Source organism: Aotus nancymaae, unplaced genomic scaffold (assembly GCF_030222135.1).
Source record: "Aotus nancymaae isolate 86718 unplaced genomic scaffold, 86718_ANA_hifiasm-v0.15.2.pri h1tg000059l, whole genome shotgun sequence".
NCBI lineage: Eukaryota > Metazoa > Chordata > Mammalia > Primates > Aotidae > Aotus > Aotus nancymaae.
The window spans coordinates 37,318,922-37,342,696 of NW_026988473.1; the positions used below are offsets into that span (position 1 = coordinate 37,318,922).

The 23,775-nt window shown below is 35.8% G+C and overlaps 1 long non-coding RNA gene across 1 annotated transcript in view; it reads right to left on the minus strand.

The window, feature by feature from the left end:
- Nucleotides 1-1,486: 1,486 nt before the first annotated feature.
- The window catches only part of LOC105720166 (uncharacterized), a 458,507-nt gene continuing 436,218 nt past the window's right edge, over nt 1,487-23,775 (minus strand). Inside the window, exon 6 of the long non-coding RNA XR_010338346.1 lies at nt 1,487-1,619. This is a non-coding gene — a long non-coding RNA (uncharacterized LOC105720166). The remainder of the gene's footprint in view (nt 1,620-23,775) is intronic.

The window sequence follows — 23,775 nt, forward strand, 5'->3', positions numbered from 1 at the left end:
TCATGCTACATAAGCACCAAGGGTTGGCAGAATGTGGGCTGAGAGAAGTCCATCCCAATCTGCACTTCCGCAATCACCTAATGAGGGAAACACTGTAGCAAGGACTCTTAAAGCTTCTGCCCTGGAAGTGGCACACATCAATTATTCCAATATCTCCATATGTTATTGCCCTAGGAAAATAACACGGCTTTGCCTAACTTCAAAGAAGGACAAGAAAAATTCAGGCCTATATGTCCTCTGGATGGTAAAAGTTAGAAATATGTGGTGAATGGCAATATTAACTACCATATTTATTAGGCTTATATTATCAATAATTATAGCCTAAATTGTTTTCAAATTTCTAAGTTTAGCTGCTTCTAATTGCATTAGTTCCCTCCAGCGGCTGTAACAAATTACCACAAACTTAGTTGTATGAAACTATACAAAATTATAATCTTACAGTTCTGGAGATTAGAAGTCTAAAATGACTTTTGCTGCACTAACATCAAGGTGTCAGCAGAACTGTGTTTCTTAAGGTGGTTCCATTCTTTGCCTTTTTCAGCCTGTAGTTTATGTTGAGTCCACTTAGATAATTCAAAACAATTTCTCCATGTTAACATCCTTACCTTAATTCATCTGAAAAGTTTATTTTGTCATGTAAGATTACATATTCAAAAGTTTTATAAGTTAGAAAGTGGATATCTTTGGGGGGCTACTTTTCTGACTAGAAAAACAATCATATCTAAGGTAACATTGTCTTCCCAAGTGATCCAAAAGTTTGTACCTAAATTTATTTTGTAAAAAATTAAATGATAGATGAAGAATGCCACCCTAAAAAATTAGGTGATGGACTGAAGTCTCAATATTTTCATTTTCTCATTATCCAAGTTAATATTATTAGACAGGGATCAGATTCCTATTAAAAATTTAGTAACATTAACTTCTACTTCTCAGTATGTTCTTATCATTGAATTTTATTGGTAATACTATTCTCTCAAGCCATAAATATTTTATCAAATGCTAAATTAGTTCAATATTTACAAGTAAGTCTGGAGTTGGTGGATGGAGGTGGAAAGAGACCTGAAATTGAATAAATAACATGAAAATGTACTGAAGCATGAAACCGCAGGTATGTCCATGAAGTGGCTTATGGTCAATAGTGTCTAGGGAATAGGGTACATGGGAGTTTAAAAACTAGAGTAACAGTGGCTCCTCTTTTGCTTTCCCTGTCTAAATTTGGATCTAAGGTTTTGTTTTATTTTGTTCCTTTCTTTTTTTTAAAATTTTATCTTGAGGTTAAAGTTGTATGAGCTGCTATTTGTAAGTTACAGTTCTCTGTCTCACTAGGCTTGGAGACATCTATTCTTCTTTGAGACAAACTTCCTCTGATTTAAGTCACCTTGTTTAATGCACTCTTTAAACATGTAAGAAGCAAAGCAAGTGCCTAGCTATGGTTCTGTGGGAAACTGAGAAGCTTGATCTTGTGTTCTGTTTACATGGTGTTCTTCTTTCTCTAAGTATTCTTGGCTTTATATGACTTAAAAAGACATTGTACCTTAACCAATTCCTGTGAAGTCCAGTGAGGAATCTGAAGAGTCAGATATCATGACAGACTGACTATAAAGAGAAGTCTGGTCACCCTGTTTTAAGAGAGAGAGAGAGAGAGAGAGAGGCAAAGATGATGAACTTGAAATTTTATTCTTCAATTATTTCCAATTTTGTTTATATAATTGTCCTAGGTATAAGTAATTACACTGTATCACAGCAAAGTTGTTGAAAAGTTTCAGGGTGTGGCCGTGGAGGCTGAATTCTGAATTCAAAGAAACGAGAAAGAATTAAAGAGGAAAGAGGTAACTTTTGTGTTTTGAATAACACCAAGAATCATTGAGTCTTAAATAATTTATGGGTCAGCTGCATGAACAACAAATCATGCTGATGATATCAATGTGATGATGACAAAAGTCTGGGTGTAAATAAAAACTAAGATTGCATTGTTGAACTGGTTAGCTGGTGTGGGTGATGACAGAAGGTTTATAAATAAACACAGCCAAGAGAGGTAGATAATGGTAAAAGCAGAGGGCAAAAGGTTTCTATTTGTTTTGGTTTTGATTTTCCCTATTTTGAAAAGTTTGTAGAACATAACAGTCAGAAAGTAGTGAACAGAAACTGGATAATTTACGCATCCAGATTTCTAAATGTGTGTATCACGGGAGAGGAAACTGCTTTTACTTATAGAGGCACATGAAGAGTGATGTCCCCAGAGACAATCCAGGTTGCAGTGGAAACAGGCAAGTAAAGATTGCATCGTATTGTGAGGTGCAAATGTAGAATGCTTTATTCAAAAAGTTAAAATGTACTGAGATTTTTCAGAGTATGTGGTGGGAAATACTGAATTAGAGATTGCAATGAAAGAAAAAAATAGATGATAATGGGATAAGATCACATGGGAATTGGCAAGAGGGGACTGCATTTGTTTGGTGACTAAGAATGACAGAGATGATTCACTGGAATGGGACTTCCTTGAAGATTGCAGATTTGATTAAACACTACAGATTTAGGGCCTAGGTAGAACCAGTTACCTGGGGAAGTTAGCAGGCTGTAGTCTTTGCTTAATGAACTATGTGAATGCCGCTGCATTGTCCCAGTATCTCCTAAAACAACATCTTTTCATAAATTTTTAGCAGCAATTATTAGTTGACTTCTTGAATTCTCAACGCGTTACTGCAGTTGTCTATGGAGTCCAGGAGGCCAAAAACTTCCTGTAGTGAAACTTGGAGGCCTCAAATATTATCCCCAAAGTGATGGATTTCAGATCAATCAAATCTGGCATTTTTAGGTCTATACTCTGAAAAGTTCATCCTTACTCATCCATCCAATAATTTAATGAGAATTTAATCAGTATCTGCTATGTTTAAACATTAAAGTAGTTTTTGGAGATTCAAAAGATACACTCTCTCTCAACATGAGCTTGCAGTCAATTAATTGTTTCATTAACATCACAGATAAATGCTACCAAAGAAAACTTACAAATGGTCCTGCAAATTATAGAAAAAGTTGGCCTACGCAGAGTAAAGGTTATTAGTTTTTGTAGGTGATTAGCTTGTTAAAGGGTAGAAAATGACAGAAATAATTTTTATCATCTCAGTTGAGAATTGAAGATGACTATGAAAATAAGAGAGGGAAAGAGAATTTTTCTCAGCATCATTCATTCTGCAACACTCATAAACACAGACTTGTATTTTCACTTCATAAATACAGACTTGTATTTTCACTAATCAGACGACGGAGTCTTGCTCTGTTGCCCAGGCTGCAGTGCAGTGGCACAATCTCGACTCATTGCAACCTCCGCCTCTCGGATTCAAGTGATTCTTCTGCCTCAGCCATCTCCTCACCCCTGAGTAGCTGGGACTACACGTGCGTGCCACCACACCTGGCTAATTTTTGTATTTTTAGTAGAGACAAGGTTTCACGTTATTGGAGAGGCTGGTCTTGAACTCCTGACCTCATGATCTGCCCACCTCAGCTTCCCAAAGTGCTGGCATTACAGGCTTGACATTAATCATATCATATATAAATATACTACTATATCAAATCCAGGGAATTGACATTGATATAAACTATGTGTGTAATTCTGTGTCACTGTTCTCACGCGTGAAGATTTATATAACCACAACTGTATACAAGATATAGAACTATTCCATCACCACAAAGATCTCCCCTGTGCTACCTATTCTTCTAGTCACATCCACCTCTTCCCTACCATTTTAAACTTGCTTTTGCACTGCACATGAGTGTAAAATATACCTATATTTTTATATATTTCAATTATTTTAATCATCTAACAATAAAAACTAGCACTTTCTATTTTTTTACAGCATGCTCAGTCAAAAAAGTAAATTAATGCTCAATATGAACTGCTTTAAAATAATCTTAGGACTGCAGATATATTCCAACTTTATATTAACAAATTGATTTTCTAAAGCCATAAAGGCCTAAATTTTCTTAAGCAATTTTCATGTAAATAGATGTTTTTCTACTATACTGAATAACTTTTTAATTAAGGCAATAAAGTCATCAGGATTACAAGATGCAAGAATTATAAAACAATTTTGTACATTACTAATTCCATAATATAAATGAGGATTATCTAAATTTTAATTTTTATGACCCAGTACTTCTCTTTCCTAGCTTCTCAGTCTTATTTACATGTAAATGTTATCAAATAAGCAATGATGCTATGGAAATCAAACCAGCACCTGTCCATAAAGCATCTCTCTTTTACACACATACAAACACAGTTTAACTCATTTAAGTTCATGCAAGCATAGAATACAGAAACAAAATTATCTTATGAAATTGTTAGTGGCAGCAAATCCATTTGAGTCTGTAGCAAAGTCAGTTCTTGCCTCCTCAGAAGAAAGAATCCTATGATGGGCGTAAGGCAGAAGGAGAGGCTAAGGTATGTTTTACAGAAGGCATGAAAGTTTATTAAAAAGCTTTAGAGCAGGTTTGAAAGGAAGTAAAGTACAGTTGGAAGAGGGCCAAGCAGTCAACTTGAGCGATCAAGAGCATGGTTTGACCTTTGGACTTGGGGTTTTATAAGCTGGCATACTTCCAAGGTCATGCATTCCTTCTCCCCTGAATTGTCCCTTGGGGTAACAGTATACATGTGCAGTGGCCTGCTAGCACTTGGGAGAAGAGCCTACGAAGTGTGTTTACTGAAGTTGTATGCATGCTTGTTTGAGGTGTTCTTCCCCTACCAGTCAAATATCACTAGAAAGTCATATACCAATTAAATTCCACCTCCTAAAAGGTCAAGGTCATATACTAGTTAAACTCCACCATTTTGCCTCTTAATGTGCATGCTGGAACCCACTGGCACAACTCCTGAAAGGGTGCTGATCACCATTTCAGGTATTTCTGTTTATTGGGAGACTGCCTTCCCTGGTGCTGGCTGTGACAAATTATTATTTTAGAGAGACAGTTAACAACCACCTGACCATCACCTGATGGTTGCCAGACATTCCCGGTGTGTGCTGGAGTGGAGGCGTGGGGACAGAACCCTTAGCTGCTGTACTTATGGCTGACTAGCTACCTACTATAACAAAATCAGTTACAAAATTTGCAGTTGAAGCTCTAGAAGATATCTGCAAAATATTACTCAACTGTGTGCAAAATTGTTCATTTCCAAAATAGCATACATAAAATATTTATTCACAATAATGCAGCACACAAAGAAAGAAAATTGTATACTTTTTAAGCAATAAGAATTGAAAGCCCTTCAGGTGACGTAAAAACAACACAAATCCAGATAACTATTAGATTTAAATTTGTGTTGCATATTAAGATACCTATACTTATTGATAGTAGTAGTTAAAAGCCTTGAAAAGAAAATTTGAATTTATTTGTTCAAAAAAAACCCAAAAATAAAAAAAAAAAAGAAATAAAATATTCACAGTGATAGGTGGCAAGAGATTAATTAGAAACAAGTAAATTACAATTGGAATCTTCTTAAGTATGCAGTTATTGTAATGAACAGCTAAAACCAAAATGTGTGTTGATAGAGCTCCTGAAATAACAAAAATAAGTCTTTTCATTTTCATTCTGAAACCATGTGGCTTGTTTACAGATAGTTGTTCACATATAAAATTTGTCCTGTAAATGTGAACTATACATGAAATGATTGTGGTAGGCAGAATTTCGACATGGCCTTCAATGAGACACACTCTTAAATAATCCCCTCCTCTTGACTGTGCCTGAAACCTATAAATATGATGAATGATGTGATAATTATTTCATGCTATATGACAGAGGGATTTTGCAGATGTAATTAAGGCCTCCAATCAATTGGTTGGTTGGTTGGTGTGTGTATGTATGTATGTATGTATGTATGTATGTATGTATTTATTTATTTATTTATTTATTTATTTATTTATGTATTAGAGATGGGGTCTTACTATGTTGCCCAGACTGGTCTCAGACTCCTGAACTCAAACCATTCTCTCCCTTATCAGCTTTCTGTGAGCTGAGACTACAGGGGCATGCCACCACACCTGGCTCAGTGGACTTTAAAGTAAGAAGATTATCTGATATCGGCCACGCCTAATCACACAAATCCTTTAAATTTAAGTCTAGAGGTTAGAGACAGGGGAAGTAAGAAATTAGAAATGCATTCATTTGCACTTGACAAGGATCTGGCACGTCATTGCTTGTTTGACAATGAAGAGAGCCATGTGACAAAAAATGGAGGAATCCTCTAGGAACTGAGTAGCCACCACCTGATAGTCAGCAAAGAAGCAGGGACCTCAGCCCTACAATCTGAAGAAACTAATTTCTGTCAATATGAATGATCCAAAGTGAATTTTTCTCTAGAGTTTCCAGAGAAAAACTCAGCTTGGATGACACCTTGATTTCAGCCTCATTGTACTCGGAGAAGAGAACTCTGCTATGCCATGCCAGTATACTTCCTTAATTTATTCTATTGAAGTAAATTTCATTGTATTAATAGGAGGTATGCAAGCAAAATATACATATGCAAAATTTCACAAAGAACAGATTGAAGAGAAAGGTTGTACATTGGAGCTTCACCTCTGGCAATTTTATTTTGAATTGTAAAGTAAAATGAACAAATGCATATTTTTCAAAAATTTTTATGTTTATTATTCATGTTTTATATTTTTATATTCACTGAAGATAAAAAGTAGCACCCATGAAGAGATTCATACTTTCCTTCCTCCTGATACAGACACTCAGTTGGCAATATTTTGAGTTAGTGTCACTCTTGACATGATTTAAATGTGCTGCCAGTAAAATACTTCCTTCAATGGAGATTCAATCTGAGTTTAAAAATCAAGCCAAATGTAAAGAAACATGTATGTTTAATAATCCCGACCACACAGTTTTCAAAACTCGTATTTCACACCATTTGTTTACTGTGTTATTCCCAGCCCAAAATCTAAATGTAAAAATAACCCCAACAGAAACTGGAAATAAACTTGAAGAAGTAGGGTACCGTACAGAAAATGGTAAGTAGCAAGAAATAAGAGTAAGTGGAAAAAGGAAATCAATATAAGACATACATTAAAATAACTGGTAGGTAAAGATTATGAAAAATGCAAAATTGATGTCTACATTGAGAGTACAGATAATGTACCATTTTAAGGAAAGCTTTCAATGTCTCAATTATTTGCATTAGTATTTAAAGCTTAAAAATATGAGTAAAATTGAGTGTATTAGTCAAAGTATCTCTAGGTAAGAAACTTTGATAACTTAAATTTATATGACTATTCAAACTATATTAAGAAATCAATTCTGCTGTCTGCAGAAAAATAAAATTGCTTCCATTTGCCCACTTGTGACATCATTTTAAAATGGCTAAATGAATTTTTACCAATCTGAATTTGTTTAGGATGGTGTAGTTTAGAAGACAGGCTGGTGGAATACCAGGAAATTAATCTGAGATAAAACAGGGAGGGAGCTTTCATGTGGCCACTTGAGAGAAATTTTCTGCAGCACTGACGAGGCTTTGTAGTAACTCTAGGACTTAGGAACCTCTCAAAGGGATAGACCAACATCAGTCTAAGTGACCATAAGGGAGGTACAAAAAAGAAGAGGCCCGTGAGATTGCTGATTAGAGATGTGTCATTGAATTGATATGCCATGTGTTGAGAAAACAACAGTGGATCTCAATATACATGCAAGATGTTTTATCACAAAGTAGGTGCCTAGAATCACAGACATCCATTTGCAATCAAATGCTGAAGTGCGTGGTATAAAGATGGTGAAAGAGCCTCTACAGAAATGCCAAAAGACTCACACAATTCGTCCAGAAAGCTCTATTAGAGGGTCAGCTGCATCTCGTTAGGCGTTACTACATGACCTTTTCTAGAGACTATGACAATGAAATATTCAGAATCTAGCAGACCCTTTTTTAGGTCATAATTTATATATTTTGCTTTCAAAATGTATTGTTTCTTGAAAATGAATAAAATATATTACTTTTTCTTTTTTATTTTTTTAATGTGATGCCTAAAAAATTTTAATTACATATATAGCTTACATAATATTTTTAACAGATGGTACTATTTTCAACCAACATAGTTTTATTTTTTCTTATTAGAAAGTTCATAATTTTGCTCATATTTAAGGCCTTATTAAGTACTGTTCTATTAATAATTGTGCATAAGTACATGTATGAATTTGTGTGTTTTGATAATAGTTTATGCAAAAGTATTCTGTTTATCCAATTTTCCAAGTACAGATAGAATATAAGGAAATACTACATTCAATGTGATTTTTTAACCTGTTTATTGCCTTCTTAATTACATTTAAAAATTATTAGTAGCCTTTGAAATTCTTTTTAGCTGGTGGAACAAATAATAATGCAATCTTTATAAGAAATTATGCCCCTCATATTTATGATTTGCCTTAAGGGGTCCACGATGGGACATAAGGGATGGAAATGAAGGGTGACAACAACCATTTTCAAATATTTCCCATCTGCCTTGGTTATGTAGACACATTTTCTGAATAGATCAGTCTACCAAGGAAAATCTATATTCAGACATATTGTGACATGATTTTGGCTGTCAATTTCTTTCTGAAGTCCATATAATCATTTAAAGATAAACAAACAGCTTGAATTTTTATGAAGTTTATAAATGAAACAAAACTAATTTAGAAGAAAGTTTATCTGCAGATGAGAATCTATGACAGCCCAATAAAATACATACTCTAATATATTCATAGTTATCTCTCATAAATGTCTCTGAAGAAATCCCTGAGACAATTATTATTGTTTGTATTATTTCTTATTTTTATATTATTGCCATGTTTTCTTATTCATCAACTCTTCTGGTCCCAAGAAATGCAAACTAACCAATAGAATTGCTCCAACAATATCCTCATGGCCCTTGCAAACAGACTACATTTAATAGACTAATTCCTATTTCTGAATCAACTTCTCCCTTGTGTTGAGATAACATCAGAGAAGTAGAAAACGAACAATGGCAAAAAAGACTGTGCTCTTGTATTCCCAAGAGGAAATATTACTTAACTTACAAGCTTGAAGTTGAGATTTGGTTGCTAATCTGATATAAAAATTTACTACCTGCATCCACCAAAAGTAATGTAAAATTTTCAGCCTTCACTTCTTCCCTGGGCCTGGATCATAGTCGAAATTAATCTAATAAGCAAAGCCATAAAATAGAATCATCTAATACTAGACCCTCCCCATAGTATTCTTCAATATTTATTATGCATTCATTTCTCTGGAAATAATGCTCTGTTAAGAATGATTTACAGAAAATATCTCTAACTGTAAAATTTAAAATAAACCACACAGCAATTATTAAATTGTAAAACAATTGATAGTAGGACTTAGAAATAAAAAAAATTTGTATTATTCTCTCAGCCCATATTTTGAGATTGTAATAGAACACTGATCATACACTTAAAATATATGTCATCGGTAAAATTTTAAGGTGATCAGCAATAATCTACATCCTTAAATAAGCTCCTTTCCTTGAGTGTGGGTGAGACCTGTGACAATAATAAGGTATTATTTCTATGGTTATGTTATATGACTAAAATGAAGAAAGTTATCAGATATAATTAAGGTCCTCAATCAGTTAAATTTAGTTCATCAAAGGGACTTTATAAGTTGGTTAATGGGTAAAAACTACAGTTAGAAGGAATAAGTTCTAGTGTTCTACAGCACAGTAGAGTGACTATGGTTAACAACAATGTATTGCATGTTTCAAAATAGCCAGAAAAGAAGATTTGAAACAATCCCAAAACAAAGAAATAAATGTTTGAAGTGGTGAATATTCTAATCAACCTAATTTGATCATTACACATTGTAGGCATATATCAAAGCATCACACATACTTCATAAATATGTACAATTATGACATATCAATTAAAAAGGGAAGATTATCTTGTATGAGCCTGATCTAATTAGGCCCTTTGTAAAAGAGTTTTGGCCTTTTCTGAGCTCAGATTTTGGAAGCTACAGAAACTCTCTCTTTTTCTGTTGCTAGCTTTAAATAAATAAACCACCAAGAAGCCAGTTGCTGCAAGGAAATGAATTCTGCAAACAACCACAAGAATTTGGAAGATCTTAGGCCTTAAATGAGACCATAGCCCCAGCAGACACCTTGATTACAGCGTTAGGAGACCCTGAGCATAGACCCAGCTAAACCATACCTACAACTCTAATCCATGGAAACTGTTAGATGTACATTTATATTTTTATGCCATTAGGTTTGTCATGATTTGTTATGTAGCACTAGAAAACCAGAATAGGATCAAAAGACTTACTACTTTAAAGCAATCTCCTTAAACCTGAAAATAAAACACAAATATTCTACCTACTTTTTTTCTAATAATCCTTTCTAAACATGTCGTATATTTGTTGCAAATCTCTGTGTTTTCTGAGACTTAAAGACACAAGAGTTAGAAGTAGCTCTTTCCTTAGATTCTCCACAAGCAAGACTCTCAGAGGTAAAGATCTCAATGACCCATTTGATACCAGTGAAGTTGCCTAGCAACCATCTCACTCCATCACCCTGGAGCTGCTGAGTGCATCAGTTTCAAGGGCAACTAAATCTCAGATCAATAATTAAGACAGAAAATGAAGATAAAAGGAGAAAATGTTAGTGGAGTATCCCATGGGCAAATAGGATTTAGATATTAAAAGACAAAATTACTGCATAGGGCCTCTTATTTATTCTCTTTACTGAAACACATGTACACAAAAAACTTGAAAGAAAAAAATCATTATTACCAACCTTACAAATATTTTTCGGCTAACCATGAAAAATGGTGACCCAGGAGAAGCTATGTGTTAATACAGGATTGAAAATAGCTTAGAAATCATCTAGCTCATCCCATTTCCATTTTTAAAGTAGGAAAAATAAATAAATAAATAAATAAATAAATAAATAAAGCAAAGGCAATAAGCAAATAAAAAATTTTAGAAAACATAAAACCAAAGATAGTAAATTACTTATTCAAGATGCAACAAGGATTAGGAACTTAATTGTTACTAGAACCCACAACTCCAAATGATAGCCTTATACTCAAGTAGTATGCTATGACTGAAAAAACACAAGAGTTGGAGAGGATAAACGGAGTGGGCTTCCGAGCCCTAGCACTTCCTGATGATACCATCTGGAAAAAGTTTCCAGTTGATTTTAAAGTTTAATCTACTTATCAATAAAAATCTAGATAATCTCTTAAGTAGCTGTAGTTATCATTAACAAATCTGTACAAATAAAAAACTCTTCCTGAAATGCGTTAAATACTATTTTTGTCTTTTTTAACCTTGAGAATTGGGATGTTCTTTAGATAGTTTTTTGCTTTGTTTAATTTTTTTTTTTTATTTTCAGCTTTTAAAGTCACTTGAGTGGAGTGAATTCTAGGTAAGTACTTCCTAGGGTGATACAAATAGTCAATGAAACAATAATCATGTATTGAGTGCCATTTACCATTCAGGGAATTTTTGCTTAATTCATAAAAGAATTTGAGCATGACAAAATAATATAAAATGTTAAACTGAATGAGACTGAACATAATTTTTCTTAGAAATGAAGTTAAAAAAATCTTATTAAAAATAATATCACAGGGCTGGGCACAGCTCATGCCTGTAATCTCAATACTTTGAAGGGCCAAGGCACAATAATTGCTTGAGCTCATAAGTTTGAGACCAGCCTGAGCAACATGGTGAAACCTTGTCTCTACCAAAAATACAAAAAGTTAGCTGGGTATGGTGATGCATGCCTGTGGCCCCAGCTACTTGGGAGGGTGAGGTGGAAGGATTGCTTGAGCCTGGGAGGTGTATGTTGCAGTGAGCCTGAGATGGCGCCACTGCACTCCAGCCTGGGCAACACAGTAAGATCCCATCTCAAAAAAATAAAAATAAAAAAATTATAGGCAGTTTGCAGTGGCTCACATCTGTAGGTCTCAGCACTTTGGGAGGCTGAGACAGGCCGATTATTGAGCCTGGGAGGCAGAGATTGCAGTAAGCCAAAATCGCATCATTGCACTCCATCCTGGGCAACAGAGTGCAAATCTGTCTTAAATAATAATAATAATAAAATAATAATAATATCACAGACTTCACTACTTAATTTAAATGCTCATCAAATATATTTAAATCATATATTTTACCTAGCAATGATACATTAGAAAGAAATCTTTAGAGGCATAATTAGCAATACTATTCTAATGAGAAACCCATATAACGTCTTACAAATTTACATTATCAAGTATATACCAAAACCCTTCATTTGCATATGGGATGTAAACATACTTTAAATCTTAGCTCAAATTTGCATACTGTTTGCAAAAGAAACAATTTAGATAGATTGATAACCAACATCAATTTAAAACCCAGCCATTCACATTTCTAGCTCTTTATGAGAAGGAAACTCCTTCTAAAATAAGTACACCATATTTGCCAAGACCAAAAATTGAAATGAACATAAATAGCATTATGAATACCTCATTAAATTAATAAGATTTAAAGGAAAACATTCACGTCATATAAAATGGAAGAGCTTTTCATATTAGGGGATGGTAAAAATCAAAGTTTAATTAATTAATTAATTTCTAGCTTGAACCATTAAACTAAATTATTTAAAACTGTTGTCTGTTCAATTTATTATTGTCTTACCTGAAATCCTATTTTAGTAATTTTTTATTGCTATTTTTCTTTCACTGGATCTTTACCTTCAATATTTCAAATACTCTTGTCTCCAACATATTAAATTCACACACATGCACACACAACAATCCTCCCTCTTGACACTATGTTCTTTAGCTGCAACTTTATCTCTCTGCTCCATTGAAGAGCTGGAAAAAATTGTCTACAGTTACTCATTTCCATTTCCTAACCCCCTTATTGGTGCCTCAATATGTTTCAATCTGCTTTATGTTAGTCAATTCAGTGTATTGATCCCAATCATCTTTTATTACTGAATAGTATTACTGATACTATTAGAAGATTTTTTTTGAAACACTGTCTTATCAAGAATGCTTTAGCTCAGTACGCTGTTGTGTTTTCTCTATTTTGGTTATCCTTTTCTTTTGCATTTTGTTTTTCTCTGTTGTGATAAGATGTTACCCAAAGATCATTCATAGACTTTGTTTTTTCTCCTTCTTATATTATCTCTTCCTAGGTAACCTCATTCTGGTTCATAGCTTTGATTACCATGCATACACAGATTACACATACATTTCCATTTTGAGGCCTAAAGTCTGAGTTCTAGACCCAATCATTCAACATTCTATTTGATATCTCCACCTGGGTGCTGCAGAGTAGTACAGGTAAATCATGTATTAAACAAAATCCCCACCCAACAACCTGGCTCTTTCATTATTCCCTACTGCACCAGATGGCCCTGCACCAATCTGGAATGTAGCAGTCAACTTTAAAACTTCCTATATCTAATCATTATCAAGTCTTACTGATTTTAACTCCTAATCTAAGCACACATTACTTATCCACTAGAACTCTGTAATAGCCTAGTAACATATATACTGAAACCAATTCGAATGTTTTTCACACCGCTGTCAGGGTGATTATTTACATCATTTTTCTAAACAAATTATTAAATTCTTTTTTAAATAAACATGTCTACTTTTACTTACATGCATAAATATGGTTTTATAAATTTTTTGCTTTGTACTGATTTGCTTTTCTTTTCCTTCTTTCCTAATCTTATCTGCATACACATTTCATTTTAAAAAATTTATTATACTTTAAGTTCTTGGGTACATATGCAGATTATGCAGGTTTGTTAAATAGGTATATACATGCCATAGTGGTGGTTTGCTGCATCCATCATCCCATCATTTATCTACATTAGGTGTTTCCCCTAATGCTATCCCTCCTTAATACTCCCATCCCATGCTATTCCTCCCCTAGCTCCCCACCCCCCAGGCCCCAGTGTGTGATCTTCCCCTCCCTGTGTTCATGTGTTCTCATTGTTCAACACCCACTTATAAGTGAGAACATGCAGTGTTTGGTTTTCTGTTATTTTGTCAGTTTGCTGAGAATGATGGTTTCCAGCTTCATCCATGCCCCTGCAAAGGACAGGAATTCATCCTTTTTATGGATGCATAGTATTCCATGGTGTATATGTGCCACATTTCCTTTTCCAGTCTATCACTGATGGGCATTTGGGTTGGTTCCAAGTCTTTGCTATTATGAACGTGCCACAATAAACATGTGTGCATGTGTCTTTATAACAGAATGATTTATAATCCTTTGGGTATATACCCAGTAATGGGATTGCTGGTCAAATGATATTTCTAGGTCTTTGAGGAATCATCACACTGTCTTCCACAATGGTTGAATTAATTTACACTCCCACCAACAGTGTAAAAGCATTCCTATTTCTCCACATCCTCTCCAGAATCTGTTGTCTCCTTATTTTTTAATGATTGTCATTTTAACTGGCATGAGGGGGTATCTCAATGTGGTTTTGATTTGCATTTCTCTAATGACCAGTGATGATGAGCTTATTTTCATATGTTTGTTAGCTGCATAAATGTGTTATTTTAAAAAGTGTCTGTTCATATCCTTTGCTGACTTTTTGATGTGGTTGATTGTTTTTTTTTTCTTGTAAATCTGTTTAAGTTCTCCATAGATTCTGGATATAAGTCCTTTGTCAGATGGATAGATCGCAAAAGTTTTTTCCCATTCTGTTGGTTTCCATTCACTCAATTGATAGTTTCCTTTGCTGTGCAGAAGCTCTTAAGTTTAATTAGATCCCATTTATCTATTTTGGCTTTTGTTGCCATTGCTTTCAGTGTTTTAGTCATAAAGTCCTTGCCCATGCCTATGTCCTGAATGCTATTGCCTAGGTATTCTTCTAGAGTTTTTATGGTGTTAGGCTTCATGTTTAAATCTTTAATCCATCTAGAGTTAATTTTTGTATAAGGAGTAAGGAAGGTTCCAGTTTCAGCTGTCTGCATATGACTAGCCTGTTATCTCAACACCACTTATTAAATAGGGAATCCTTTCCACATTGCTTGTTTTTGTCTTGTCAAAGAGCAGATGGTTCTAGATGTGCGGCATTGTCTCCGAGGCCTCTGGTCTATTCCATTGGTCTATATCTCTGTTTTGGTACCAGTACCATGCTGTTTTGATTACTGTAGACTTGTAGTATAGTTTGAAATCAGGTAGCATGATGCCTCTGGCTTTGTTCTTTTTGCTTAGGATTGTCTTGGCTATGCGGGCTCTCTTTTGGTTCCATATGAAGTTTAAGGTGTTTTTTTCCAGGTCTGTGAAGAAGGTCATTGGTAGCTTGATGGTGATAGTGTTGAATCTATAAATTACGTTTGGCAGTATGGCCATTTTCATGATATTGATTCTTCCTAACCATGAGCATGGAATGTTTCTCCATCTGTTTATGTCCTCTCTTATTTCCTTGAGCAGTGGTTTGTAGTTCTCCTTGAAGAGGTCCTTCATGTCCCTTGTTAGCTGTATTTCTAGGTATTATATGCTCTTTGTAGCAATTGTGAATGGGAGTTCATTCATGATTTGGTTCTCTATTATTGGTACATAGGCATGCTTGTGATTTTGCACATTGATTTTGTATCCTGAGACTTTGCTGAAGTTGCTTATCAGCTTAAGGAGATTTTGGGCTGAGACAATGGGGTTTCCTAAATATACAATCATGTCATCTGCAAACAGGGACAATTTGACATCCTCTCTTCCTATTCCAATATGCTTTATTTCTTTCTCTTGTCTGATGGCCCTAACCAGAACATTGAATACTATATTGAATAGGAGTGGTGAGGGGGGGCATCCTTGTCTTGTGCCAGTTTTCAAAGGGAATAATTCCAGTTTTTACCCATTCAGTATGATATTGGCTGTGTGTTTGTCATAAATAGCTCTTATTATTTTGGGATAGGATCCATCAATACCTAGTTTATTGAGAGTTTTTAGCATAAAGGGCTGTTGAATTTTGTTGAAGGCCTTCTCTGAATCTTTTGAGATAATAATGTGGTTTTTGTCTTTGGTTCTGTTTATGTGATGGACTATATTTATAGATTTGCAGGTGTTGAATAAGCCTTGCAGTCCTGGGATGAAGCTGACTTGATCGTGTTGGATAAGCTCTTTGATGTGCTGTTGGATTTGGTTTGCCAGTATTTTATTGAAGATTTTTGCATCAGTGTTCATCATGGATATTGGCCTGAAATTTTCTTTTACAGTTGCGTCTTTGCCAGGTTTTAGTATCAGGATGATATTGGTCTCACAAAATGAGTTAGGGAGGATTCCTTCTTTTTGTTGTTTTTTTTTTTGTTGTTGTTGTTGTTTTTTGAGACAGAGCTTCGCTCTTGTTAACCAGGCTGGAGCGCAATGGCGCTATCTCGGCTCACCACAACCTCCGCCTCCTGGGTTCAGGCAATTCTCCTGCCTCAGCCTCCCGAGTAGCTAGGATTACAGGCACACGCCACCATGCCCAGCTAATTTTTTGTATTTTTAGTAGAGATGGGGTTTCACCATGTTGACCAGGATGGTCTCTATCTCTTGACCTCGTGATCCACCCGCCTCAGCCTCCCAAAGTGCTGGGATTACAGGCGTGAGCCACCGCGCCTGGCTGGATTCCTTCTTTTTGAATTGTTTGGAATAGTTTCAGAAGGAGTGGTACCAGCTCCTCTTTTTATCTCTGATAGAATTTGGCTGTGAACCCATCTGGTCATGGACTCTTTTTGGTTGGTAGGCTATTAATTGCTGTCTCAACTTCAGACTTGTTATTGGTCTATTCAGGAATTCTACTTCTTTCTGGTTTAGTCTTGGGAGGATGTAAGTGTACAGGAATTTATCCATTTCTTCCAGATTTTCTGGTTTATTTGCATAGAGGTATTTGTAGTAATCTTTGACAGCAGTTTGTATTTCTGTGGGATTGGTGGTCATATCCCCTTTATTATTTTGTATTGCATCTATTTGAATCTTCTCTCTTTTCTTTTTTATTAGTCTGGTTAGCGGTCTACTACTTGGTTGATCTTTTCACAAAACCAGCTCCTGGATTTATTGATTTTTTGAAGGATTTTTTGTGTCTCTATCTCCTTCAGTTCTGCTTTGATCTTACTTATTTTTTGTCTTCTGCTAGCTTTTGAATTTGTTTGATCTTGCTCCTCTAGTTCTTTTAATTGTGAAGTTAGGGTGTTGATTTTATATCTTTCCTCACTTCTCTGGTGGGCATACAGTGCTATAAATTTCCCTCTAGTCACTGCTTTAAATGTGTCAGAGATTCTGGTATGTTGTGTCTTCATTCTCATTAGTTTCAAAGATTATCTTTATTTCTGCCTTCTTTTCATTATTGGTCCATTGGTTATTTAGGAGCAGGTTGTTTAGTTTCTACGTAGTTGTGCGGTTTTGAGTGAGTTTCTTAATCCCGAGTTCTAATTTGATAGCTCTGTGGTCTGAGACTGGTTATTATGATTTCTGTTCTTTTGCATTTGCTCGGGAGTGTTTTACTTCCAATTATGTGATCAATTTTAGACAGCTGAATTTTAGATAACCAAATAGGAACAGCTCCAGTCTGCAGTCCCCAGTGAGAGTGCACCAGAAGACAAGTGATCTCCACATTTCCAACTGAGGTACCAGGTTCATCTCATTGGGACTGGTTAGACAGTGGGAACAGCCCAGTGGGAACAGTGGGAACAGCCCTTGGAGGAGCAAGGAGCTAGAGAACTCTCCCTCCCAGTCAAGGGAAACCATTATGGACTTTTTCCTACACTCCAGCTCTCTGGCTCAGACAATGAACTTTTCCCATGGTCTACACAACTCACAGACCAGGAGATCCCTTCGGGCGCCTATATGTCCATGCCCCAAGTTTCCAGCACAAAACTGGGCAGCTGTTTTAGTCCAGTGGCACCTGGAAAGTCAGAGAGACAGAACAGCTCATTCCGCTGAAAAAGGGGGCTGAAGCCAGGGAGCCAAGTGAGCTGACTCTGCAGGTCCCCCTCAACGAAGACTGGCAAGCTAAGATCCACTGGCTTAAAATTCTTGCAGGCAGCACAGCAGTCAGAGCTCGACCTGGGATGGTCGACCTTGGTGAGGGGAAGTGCGCCCACCATTGCTGAGGCTCTGGTAAGTGGTTTTAACATTGCTTGTGTAAACAAAGCCACCAGGAAGTTTACACAGAAGCTGGGTGAGCCCAGCATGGCAGCTCAGCAAGGCTTCTGCAGGCAGACTGTCAAGTTGATTCCCTTCTTGCTGGGCAGGGCAACTCAGAAAAAAAGACAGCAGTCTGTCAGGGACTTACAAAGCCCCCACCTTCCTGGGACAGAACACCTGGGAAAAGGGGCAGTTGTGGGTTCTGCTTCAGCAGACTTAAACGTCCCTGCCCGGCAGCCCTTTAGGGAGCAACGGATTCCCCAGCACAGTGCTTGAGCTCCGTTAAGGGACAGGCTGCCTCCTCAAGTGGCCCCCTCACCCTCTGTACCCTAACTGGGAGTCACATTACACAGGACAGCTCTGGCTGACATCTGGCAGGTACCTTTTTGGGACGAAGCTACCAGTGAAAAGAACAGGCAACAATCTTTGCTGTTCTGCAGCCTGTGCAGGTGATTCCCAGGCAAGCAGGGTCTGGAGTGGACCTCCAGCAAACTCCAGCAGACCTGTAGCAGAGGCACCTGACTGTTAGAAGGAAAACTCACAAACAGAAAGAAATAGCTTCAACATCAACAGAAAGGACGTCTACTCAGAAACCCTATCCAAAAATCACCAACTTCAAAGACCAAAGGTAGATAAATCCACGAACATGGGGAAAAAACCAGCACAAAAAGGCTAAAATCACCAAAAGGCAGAACACATCTTCTCCTACAAGGGACCACAACCCCTCACCAGCAATGAAACAAAACTGGATGGAGAATGAGTGTGACATACTGACAGAAGCAGGCTTCAGAAGGTGGGTAATAACAAACTTCTCTGAGCTAAAGGAGCATGTTCTAATCCAATGCAAGGAAACTAAGAACCTTGAAAAAAGGTTGGATGAAATGTTAACAAGAATAAACAACTTAGAGAGGAACATAAATGAATCGATGGAGCTGAAAAACACAGCACAAGAACTTTGTGAAGCATACACAAGCTTCAGTAGCTGAATCGGTCAAGCAGAAGAAAGGATATCAGAGATTGAAGATCAACTCAATGAAATAAAGCGAGAAGGCAAAATTAGAGCAAAAAGAGGAAAAAGAAATGAACAAATCCTCCAAGAAATATGAGATTATGTGAACAGACCAAATGTATGTTTCATTCATGTACCTGAAAGTGAGGGGGAGAACAAAACCAAGTTGGAAAACACTACTCAGGGTATTATCCAGGAGAACTTCCCCAACCTAGCAAGGCAGGCCAACATTCAAATACAAGGAATACAGAGAACACCAAAAAAGTATTCCTTGAGAAGAGCCACCCCAAGGCACATAATTGTCAGATTCACCAGGGTTGACATGAAGGAAAAAAATGCTAAGGGCAGCCAGAGAGAAAGGTTGGGTTACCCACAAAGGGAAGCCCATCAGACTCACAGTGGATCTCTCAGCAGAAACCCTACAAGTCAGAAGAGAGTGGGGGCCAATATTCAACATACTGAAAGAAAAGAATTTTCAACCCAGAATTTCATATCCAGTCAAACTAAGCTTCATAAGTGAAGGAGAAATAAAATCCTTTACAGACAAGCAACTGCTGAGAGATTTCGTCACCACCAGGCCTGCCTTTATAAGAGCTCCTGAAAAAAAGCACTAAACATGGAAAGAAACAACCAGTGCCAGCCACTGCAAAAACATACCATATTGTAAAAAACACTGACACTGTGAAGAAACCACATCAAATAACAGGCAAAACAACCAGCTAGCATCAAAATAGCAGGAACAAATTCACACATAACAATATTAACCTTAAATGTAAATGGACTAAATGCCCCAATCAAAAGACACAGACTGGCAAATTGGATAAAAATTAAGACCCATAGGGGTGCTGTATTCAGGAAACCCATCTCATGTGCAAAGACACACATGGGCTCAAAATAAAGGTATGGAGGAAGATTTACCAAGTGAATGGAGAGCAAAAAAAAAGCAGGAGTTGCAATCCTAATCTGATAAAACAGACTTTAAATCGACAAAGATCAAAAGAGACAAAGAAGGGCATTACATAATGGTTAAGGGATTCATGCAACAAGAAGAGCTAACTATCCTAAATATATATGCACCCAATACAGGAGTACCCAGATACATAAAGCAAATTCTTAATGACCTACGAAGAGACTTAGACTACCGCACAATAATAGTGGGAAACTTTTAATACCCCACTGTCAATACTAGACAGATCAATGAGACAAAATTAACAAGGATATCCAGGACTTGAACTCAGATCTGGGCTAAGTGAACCTAATAGACATCTACAGAACTCTCCACCCTAAATCCACAGAATATACATTTTTCTCAGCACCATATTACACTTATTCACACATATTTCATTTGGTCTCTACCTCAAGTAACCCATGTATTTTTCTATGATCCATATATACATATGTATACTTATATACACACATATGTAGAGGTAGTCATTGCTTTAAAGAAACATTAAATTTTTAAGTTTTTACATCATTTTCTCACTAAAAGAAAAATTGTTAAGTATTCCTACGAATCTGTTTTTAAACACTTGTTATTTTCATTGACTGCATAATATTGTATGGTTTGGATGTACAATAATTTATTTAGTTTATTCATTTATGAACAGATTTTTTTTTCATTTTTTAATAGAGTGATCTTATTACGCCTTATCATGTCTACACAGACATCACAGCACATGAAAAACTTTAAAGTTCTTAAGGCCTGTATTTTGGCCTTTACCTATGTCTAACCTCATTGACTACCATTCCCTTTTGATTTTTTTGAGTTCTGTGAAGGACCCACAGTCCTTCGTGCAGTTTCTTGAAAGCACACTCTTCCTACCATTACAGGGTCATCATACATGATGCGTTCAATGCCTAGAATGTTTCATACATATGCACACACACACGTATTATATTACACACATGCACACTCAGGCACACACATAGGCAAACTTATACTTAAACCCTTATACTAATATACATAAACATACACATAGACACACACACACACACACACACACACCACTCCATGTTTAGAATGGAATTTGGTTTTTGTTTTTTTTTTTTAATATTCCAGCCTTAACTTCTCTGAGGAGATATTCCCAGAGAAAAGTACACATATCATTTGCATTTACTGTTATTGTAGTCAGAGATTTGCAGAACCATCCTCAAGCTCAATTATTTAATAAGAGTACTCACAGAAAAGCTATTAACACTCAAAGATACTGTTTATTTCAATGAAATAATACATACTAAAATCAGCAATGAGAAAAGGTTTATAGGGCAGAGTCTAAAATAAATTAGTCACCAGCTCTTAGTTATCTTTTGCATTAAGTCATAGTGACAATGTTTTATTCTTCTAGCAATGATGTATGACAACAAACACAAAATACTGCACAGAGTATTAAAAGACTTCTTACTAGTCAATAAGGCTGAAAAATAAGATGCAAGGGACAATGTATTCTGAATAAGAATGAAAAAGTAGGGAAAGAACAAGATGTGGAAGGCATTAAATGACAGGCTGAAGATTTAAAGTTGAGATTTTTGCCCAGAGTCAGCCCTGGGCTTACATATTTAAACACAATAGAACAACATATCTAAAGAAGAACTGGGAAGAAGTTAATTTTGACTCAGTCAGAGCTATCCAGTTCTTCTTAAATGATTGATCTGTTTTTGAACATATATCTTCATGGTCTTGCAATGTGATAACAAGAGTTTTGTACGAGCATGTTTGTGATATTGCGAAATTTAAATTCCTCCAGTGCCTTAGAAAAGTGTTATACAGAGAAAGGTTTAAAATATTTTTAGAGAAGGAAAAAGTATAATCTAATTCTGAAAAGAATTCTACTTTGTTTTATAAAAAGAAGATCTATCTAAACAAAATAACATGTGGGTGCAAACTAACAAATGTTTTTAGTAAAATGAATTAAAATAAATGATTAATGGTCCATTTTTTTTTACTGAAATGACCAAGGCTGCGTCACTTTACCCTACCCTGACCACATGAAGTCACACACTCTTCCAAATAATGGCAGCTGTGGACATAGTTCCAAACATAGAAATTTTGATAGAAACTGGGTAAATACATAGTTTAATCCAGTTCTATGTCTTTTTAATTGAATAATGAAGTTAGTGATCTGAACTAACTGAAAGCAAAGAAAGAAACTTGAAGCTTTTGACATACAATTTACATTGTCTATGATTTATTTATGTAACAAATAAATGCGTATTGCTTTTTGTATGTTGAGAACAATTCTAAATTAGATTTGTAAATATAAATAACTCCCTGAGGGAGTTTCTATTATTTTTCCCCATTATATAAATGAGGAAATTGAAGAAAAGAAAGTTTGAGAAATCTGTTCAACGTGACAATAGTTAATGGCAAAACCAGGTTTCAGCCCCTTAAATCTGGTCTCCCACTTTCAAATTTCTAACTACTATCTTATATATTCTCCAGTGTTTCTTCTCGGTTCTTTTTAAAAAGACATCAAATATGCTTTGATTTACTTATTCAACAAAGATTTTGAGTCCTTACTTTGTGTCAGTCACTGTTCCAAGTGGAGAAATACAGCAGCAAATTAAAGGCAGTAGAAAAAAAATTACTGCCCTCTTAGAACTCATGTTCTTGTTGGATAAATAAATAAATAAATAAGCCAATTATTTGCAGCAGCATGAGCTCCATGAAAGACATAAAACAGGGTCAAGTATAATGGGGATGGATCCCTTCATAGCCCTTGAACAGGAAGAGCCTCTCTGAGTAGGTGACAAATTTTCTTGAGACTAAAATAATGAAAAGAAGACCAACATTTGAAGAGTCAATAGAGGGACCATTAGACAGAAGGAACAGCAGATGCAAAGACATTTGGAGGGAATTTATTTGGTGTGTTCAAGTAACCTTAGAATATACAGGCTGATGGAGATTATAGTGAGATGAGGTTGGAGATAAATGCAGACTACAAACCATGAACAATTCTAAATTGTTCTGCAAGCAATGACAAAGCAGTTAAGATCATATTGTAAAGGCATAGGCAAACCATTAGGAAGGTTTTATTTAAATTGAGGAAATTTGTTATTTTCTTGTGCACTGATGAGAGTTTAAAGTCAGAAAGTTAGCAAAGTTACCAGAAATAAAGGTATGGCATTTAAACCCCACCACTGTTAACTTTTAAGATGCTATTTAAAGGATTTATAGTGTCATAATGACAGCTTAATGAGAAACGCAGGGATAGTGACTAGAGGCATATCTGTATCAGTATTCTGTGGTGCAGTGCAAACTGCATCTGATCCTTACAGTTCACAGAAATGCTGACATTTTCAACTTACTGGCAGCACTTCTCTGTTCTAGAGAGGTAGCATGTATGGTGGGTTGCATGTCCCTGCTTTGGAATAGAACAGTTAGCTCAAACCTTAGCTCCACCATGTAGTATCTCTGTTTCCATAGGTAATTTATGTAATCTGCTTAAGCATCAGTTTCTTAATCAATATAGAAGAATTATAATAACACCTTTTCAGGATATTCTTATGAATATGAAAACAAATCCATGCTTAACACAGTGCTTGACACGTAAAAGGGCCAAATTGAACATTATAATAAAAATGGCTTGACAACCTTCCCAGTTATCATGAGAAAGATAACATCTATTCAGGTCATTTTGGGAATGTTTGCAGT